Source organism: Hyperolius riggenbachi, chromosome 10 (assembly GCF_040937935.1).
Source record: "Hyperolius riggenbachi isolate aHypRig1 chromosome 10, aHypRig1.pri, whole genome shotgun sequence".
Taxonomy (NCBI): Eukaryota; Metazoa; Chordata; class Amphibia; order Anura; family Hyperoliidae; genus Hyperolius; species Hyperolius riggenbachi.
This window is the reverse complement of record NC_090655.1, coordinates 242,630,047-242,636,300: the sequence shown is the minus strand read 5'-3', so window position 1 is coordinate 242,636,300 and position 6,254 is coordinate 242,630,047.

Below are 6,254 nucleotides of genomic sequence, written 5' to 3'. Positions count from 1 at the left end.
TGGGGTATTGGGTAGTAGGAGAGTATATAGAGGAATTGTCATGGATGTGTGATGTAACCATATGCCTTGAGAAAGGGGGACCCTGCGTGGCTCCCGAAACAATTGTTGGAACTTTTGTGGATACTGGCACAATAAAGGGTGTGCTTTAAACTGCGGTGTGCTGGTGAGATCTTTGAGATTGACATACTATTAGGATCAGGCTTCCTGCTTGCTGCTGAACAACTGTACCATCAACTATATGAGCCAAGGCTCATTTGCATTGTGTTTTTGTTGATTGAAAACATCTGCCCGACTTCGGTTGCACCCAGGTCTTATTGTACAAGGTATGGAGAGTGATAGGCGAGGGCAGAAAAACTAACAGAACCCACTAAAGTATAACTGGGCAATAAACAGCAGATATACAAAAGGGGCAATCCAAAAATCGTAGTTAAACAAGCAAGGGGTTGGTCCAGGCAGTAAACTCGGTGGGTCAGAAACAGGCAAAAGGTCAGTCCAGGCAGCAAACTAGGGAAATCCAGCTACAGGCAAAAGGTCAAATCTAAGCAATCAATCCACAGGAAAACCAGTACAACCGAGCACCCCGCAACTTGCTAAAGTTTACGCTATCACAGGCAATGAACAAGTGCACAGTCCAGACTTAAATATGAGAAGCAACCAATCAGAGGCCAGCCACATAATTAACATCCAATCACGCAACCTGCCTGAGAGTCAGCTAACTAATCTGACTGCTGATACTAACCACAGCTAAACTTACCAACGGGTCAGCTGACTAAGGATGTCAGCTGATGCTACCTCAATCACCACCTGAGCGCCTACTGTGGATGCGAAGAACCCCCCTTGGCAGTAATCCGCATGCCATGAGACCAGCGAGCGCATCACTAAGACAGGACAGCTGCCGCCACCCGGAAGTTCGGAGAAGATCGCAGGCAGGGAGGGATGAAAGTTGAGTTCATCACATGTCATTTTAAGGAGAAAGATGGACCTTAAATATGGTGTTGTACAGTACATCCTCCTCATTTCTTTGTTGGTACTATGATGTTATATTGAGAAATAGAGATGGACCTTTCATATGGTGTACAGTATCTCCTCTTCATTTGTTGGTACTATAATGTTATACTGAGAATTGGAGATGGGCCTTATATATGGTGTACAGTATCTCCTCCTCATTTGTTGGTACTGATGTTATACTGAGTAATGGAGATGGTGGGCCTTTCACATGGTGTACAGTATCTTCTCCCCATTTTTTGGTGAAATGATGTTATACTGAGGAAAACAACGTTGGAGGCTGGCACTTCCAAAAGTAGAAAGCTCTTTTATTGAAACATTAAAATCAGTGGTAATACAGCGACAGCCCGCTGTTTCAGGTATCAGCCTTTCTTCAAGCTGTTTCAACCACGTGGTTGAAACAGCTTGAAGAAAGGCTGATACCTGAAACAGCGGGCTGTCGCTGTATTACCACTGATTTTAATGTTTCAATAAAAGAGCTTTCTACTTTTGGAAGTGCCAGCCTCCAACGTTGTTTTACTACATGATCTGGATTCAATGGTGTGAGGATCCTTTGAGGCTTGGGCACCCTTATCCCTGCTTTTGTGAGTGCCACTCTTTTTACCATTGTTATACTGAGGAATGGAGCTGGGCCTTTCATATGGTGTACAGTATTTCCCCCTCATTTGTTGGTGCTATGATGTTATACTGAGGAATCGAGATGGACCTTTCATATGGTGTACAGTATCTCCTCCTCATTTGTTGGTGCTATGATGTTATACTGAGGAATCGAGATGGACCTTTTATATGGTGTACAGTATCTCCTCCTCATTTGTTGGTGCTATGATGTTATACTGAGGAATGGAGATGGGCCTTTCATATGGTGTACAGTATCTCCTCCTCATTTGTTGGTGCTATGATGTTATACTGAGGAATCGAGATGGACCTTTTATATAGTGCACAGTATCTCCTCCTCATTTGTTGGTGCTATGATGTTATACTGAGGAATGGAGATGGGCCTTTCATATGGTGTACATTATCTCCTCATTTGTTGGTGCTATGCAGGCATGCTCGAATGCACCCAAATTCGATTCGGGTGCATTTGAATCCGGGTCCAGGTCAAATCTGGTTTGAATTTGCATTCGAGTCGTAATCACGAATGACCTTAAAGCATCATGTTTGCTTTAAAGTAAAACCTCAATGTGTGTAGTGGATGTGTTAAAAAAAAAAAAAAACATTGGATGGACATTTTTTTTTTCTGTATTTGTTTGTTTATTCGTCTTCAACATCTTCACCCTTTTCTTTTTCTTCTCTCTATCTTTTACTTCATTGTCTTCTTTTTCTTTTTCACCATCTTCTCTCTCACCATCATCTTCTTCACCAACTGGATCTTCTTCTTCTTCACCTGGTTCATCTTCTCCTTCATCTGGTTCATCTTCATTTGGTTTTTCATCTTCTTCTTCACATGGTTCTTCTTCACCTGGTTCTTCTTCTTCACCTGGTTCTTCTTCTTCTTTTTCTTCTTCACCTGGTGTTTCTTCTTCTTCTTCACCTGGTTCTTCTTCACCTGGTTCTTCTTTTTTCTTCACCTGGTTCTTCTTCTTCTTCACCTGGTTCTTCTTCAGGTTATCCTTCTTCACCTGGTTCTTCTTCTTTTGGTTATCCTTCTTTACCTGGTTCTTCTTCTTCTTCACCTGGTTCTTCTTCTTCTTCTGGTTCTTCTTCTGGTTATCTTTCTTTGCCTGGTTCTTCTTCTTCACCCAGTTATTCTTCTTCAACTGGTTCTTCTTCACCTGGTTCTTCTTCTTCTTCTTCACCTGGTTCTTCGTCTTCACCTGGTTCTTCTACCTCTCCTTCATGTATTTGTTCTTATTCTTCCTCTTGTACCCAACTTCATTTTTTTTTCCTTTACAAATTTTTTAAAAATGTTTCTTCAACAGCATAGCTAAATTTGTGGCGTTATAGCTAGTGGTGCATGGCAGCAGCCAACAGTGCCTTATTCTGTGGACCCTGGTGGTGGGAACACAGACAGCAAGAGGTTAAATGCAGCAGCAGGAGGAGGTGACGTGTGGCAGCAGGCACCGTAACAGGACATGGCACCTAGCGTTGGTACCACGGCTGTAATAAACACCAACAGCAGGAGGTTCCAGACAGCAGTCGTGAAGCCCACATTGTGTCCAATACACAACTGGGACAGCACAGTTTTCAACCCAGATACCTCAGAATTTTTTTTTACAACAAAATGTAGCTATTGTAGTGGCGTAAAAGCTAGTGGTGCATAACTCTGTGGACCCTGGCGGTGGGAGCACAGACAGCAGGAGGTTAAAGTAGGTGCAGCAGGAGGAGTAATGTGTGGCAGCAGGCACTGTAACAGGCCATGGCACCTAGCGGCGATACCACAGCACAAACAAAAATAAACAACCGTGAGGCTCCAGGAAGTGGTCGTACAGCCGCAGTTGGATTCTCCCCACAACTCGGACAGCACAGTTTGCATCCCAGACACCTCAAACATATATTTTTTTACACAATAACAGTACTAGTAGCTATTTTGAGGGTGTGTAAAATAGCTAGTGGCAGCAGTGCGCATAACGGGGTGGACCCTGGAGGTGGTGGGAATACAGACAGCAGGAGGTTTAATGCAGCAGCAGCAGGACATACATGGCAGCAGGCAGCCTAGGCCATGGCACCTAGCGGTGGTACCACAGCACCTAAAGAAAAACCAGGCCAAATTTGCAGGGGACTGAAGGTTGATGTCAAAAAATAATTCCCAGGCACCCCATGTCCTGCTCTCGCCAACAACAGGGGCCTGGAACATGCCTTCAATCCAAGCCTGGTTGATCTTCAAAAATGTAAGTCTGCCCACGGACTCTGTGGATAGACGAGAGCGCTTCTCCATGACCACGCCACCGGCCGCACTGAAGCACCTCTCGGACAGCACGCTGGAAAGGGGGCAAGCAAGGACTTCCAGGGCATACTGCGCCAGCTCACTCCAGATCTCCAAGCGCTCGACCCAGTACTCTAAGCGTTCCACAGGGGTGTCGGTGTCAAGCCGGCTGAAGGACCCCATGTAGTTGGCCACCATCCGGGTCAGGCACTGGCTGTGACTTTGAGAGGATGCTGCTGCACGCACCTCCTCTCTCGGCAGCTCTACCGTCGTGTAGAGTGCCTTAGTCAGAGACAGCAGGTCTCCTGGGTGCCTGATGCTGCTCCTGCCCGCAGGCACCGGCTGCTGTGCTGGCTGGACAGGGAGAGAGGGAGTGGAAGGCTGGGGGAAGGCTTCCTCTAATCGCCGAACAAGGATCCGCTGCAACTCCCTTGTTCGGTGCTCAGGGTCTCCAGCAGGCAGGAACTGACCCACCTTCCCCTTCAGCCAAGGGTCCAGGATCATGCTGATGCAGGCATCCTCCCAAGCTTGCATCTCCTTAACCCTGGGGTCCTGGCGCAGGAACCGCAGCATGTGCGCTGCCATGGGTAACAGGGTGGACTGTCCAGCAGAGACAGCAGGGTCAGCGCCCACAATGCTGTCCTCCTCTGGCCCTGAGCCTCTTCCTCCTCTCTCCACCCTTGCACCACTGCAGCTGCGCTCCGCTGTTCCCCCTCAACAGCAACTTCAAGGACCTCCAACTCCTCCTCCTCCAACAATTCAAAATCCTCTGCAGAAGTGGACTACGCAGGCGGCTGCTGTTCCAGCTGGATCAGGGCCTCCTCTCCCACATCCATCAGATCACACAAGGCCCTGTAAAGCAGACAAACGAAGGGCACCCACTGGCAGAGGGATGCCCGTTCCTTGCTCATCAGGTTGGTTCCCTGCAGGAAGGGAGCCAACACCAACCAGACCTGCTGCATCTGCCCCCACTGCAGTGTTGCTATCACGGATGGTCGTGATCACGGGTACGCGTGATTCACGGCCATTTTTCCGCAACACGGGGCCGTGATTCGGATGTCATGATCCGCATGGATCATGGCATCGTGGCAAATGATTAAGGGGTATCCGAGCAACACTACCCCACTGTGCGTTGGAGAAGTGCTGGAGTTTGGTGGTGCCGGCGACAGTGGCTTCAACGATGTAGCGGTGGACAGCCCTCCTCTGTTCAACCAGCCACTCCAACATCGCCAGGGTGGAATTCCAGCGAGTTGGCACATCCATGACAAGCCGGTGTAGTGGCAGGCCCTCTTGCTGTTGCAAGTCAGCCAGTTTTGCTGCGGCAGCAGCTGAGCGGCGGAAACTGCAAACAATTTTCCAAGCCGCTTCCAAAACATTGTCCATCCCCCGGTAAGTGCACAGGAACTTCTACACCACCAGGTTCAGGACGTGGGCCAAGCAGGGGACGTGGGTCAAGTGTCCCCTGGTGATGGCAGCCAACAGGTTGGCCGCATTGTCTGACACCACCAATCCGACTTTGAGGCCTCTGGGGGTCAGCCACATCTTCTCCTGCTCCCTGAGTTTGAGAAGGACGTTAGCTGCCATCAGTTTCGTCTTCCCAAGGCTAACCATCCCAAGCAGCGATTGGCAGTGGCGGGCCTTCACGCTGCTGCTGAGGCGGGGTCGCTTGGCGGCGGGAGCTGCTGCTTCTCCACTGACCCGACGTGATGGCACCACATAGTGGGCTACTAGTGCTGATGCACCCGGAGATGGACCTGCTGCTGCTTCCACGCTGCCGCTTTCCACCAGGCTCACCCAGTGAGCCATGAAGGACAGGTAGCAGTCTGTCCTGAAACGGCTGCTCCAGGAATCCATGGTGATGTGGATCCGCTCACTCACGGCGTGATCAAGTGAGCGGCACACGTTCGCCATAACAAACCTATGCAGTGCTGGGATCGCTGTGCGGGAGAAGTAGGGCGGCTGGGAACTTGCCACTCTTGGATCCCAAACTGCAGGAGCGCTCTCATGTCACTCCCCTCCTGCACAAAGGAGTACGGCAGGAGCTAGGAGCACATGGCCCGGGCAAGCAACCCACTCAGCACCCGGATGCGCCTGTTGGTGGGAGGCAGAACCTGTTTATTTTTCTGTGTATTGGTATGCCCTTTCTCCACCTGAACTTTTTAGTTACATAGTATGCCCCACTAGCCACTCCCTGTGCTCAGACTCCATTTTAGATATGCAAGTGTCCCAGCCTCAGTGAGCAGTAGGGCTGTAGAATTATTGTTTTTTACCTCAAAGATTACTAAGGAATCTCAAACTCAAAGATATCTTGTATCCTGTACATTCTCAACTGGATTAAAGAATCAATGGAACCTACAAGCAGTTTTTTTGTGAGTAAGCTTTAAAA